We start from the raw sequence: 1,214 nt of genomic DNA on the forward strand, positions 1-1,214 counted from the left end.
GTCACGTTTCTAAGAAACCTAGTGTCCCAATTAAGATAAACTTTCACAAAGAAAGTATCCATGCTCATAAATATAATAATGATAAAAATAGGATACATAACCATCAACCCACATGCACATATTGTAAACATCATGGGGATACACCAAACACGTGCAAAATTAGAAAATATGGTGTACCTCTTGGTCATTATAAATGGGTTGAGAAATGTGCTAACCATATAGGACCCAAAGAATATTGGGTACCTAATAAAACTTAACCTGTTTTGTAGGATAATTTGGGAGCCGCCTGCAACCTATGGTATTCGGATAGCGGCTGCTCAAAACACATGACGGGCGACAGATCAAAATTATTTATCCTTACTCCAAGGGACAAAGGATATGTCACATATGGTGATAATAACAAAGGAAAAATTCTTGGAGTTGGTAGAATTGGCAAGCCTCCCTCAACTACTATAGAAGGTGTGTTATATGTTGAAGGACTCAAGCACAAATTCTTAGCATAAGTCAACTATGTGACAAAGGCTTCCATGTGACATTCTACCCAGATAAGTGCATCATAGAAAGTAAGAATCTTCATCACTCTAAACTGGTTGGTAAGAGAATAAATAATATATATATAATTGATACGAATTCATCTTTACCAATAACATGCTTAGTTGCAAACGATAATCATGATGCATGGCTATGACATAGGAGAATTGCTCATATTCACATGGACCATTTGAACAAACTTATAAAGAAATACTTAGTTGTTGGTTTACCCAAAATGAAGTTTGTTAAAAACAAACTATGTAGTACTTGTCAAATGGGTAAACAAACAAAAACTTCTTTCAAACCAAAGCATATGGTTTTTTCTGATAGACCATTGCAGTTACTACATATGGACTTGTTTGGCCCCTCACGGACAAAAAGTTATGGTGGCATCTACTATGCCCTCATTATAGTAGATGATTTTTCGAGATACACTTGGACTCTATTCTTAGTGCATAAGAATGAGGCATTCAAAGCCTTTAGCATTTATGCTAAAAGAGTACAAAATGAAAAATCTCTTAAAATCGCTGCTATATGAAGTGATCATGGGGGAGAATTTCAAAACTCTTCTTTTGTAGAATTCTGTGATGATCTTGATATCAATCACAACTTTTCTGCTCCTAGAACACCACAACAAAATGGTATTGTAGAGAGAAAGAATAGGTCTTTAGAAGAACTAGCTC

This window comes from Lupinus angustifolius, chromosome LG01 (assembly GCF_001865875.1).
Source record: "Lupinus angustifolius cultivar Tanjil chromosome LG01, LupAngTanjil_v1.0, whole genome shotgun sequence".
NCBI lineage: Eukaryota > Viridiplantae > Streptophyta > Magnoliopsida > Fabales > Fabaceae > Lupinus > Lupinus angustifolius.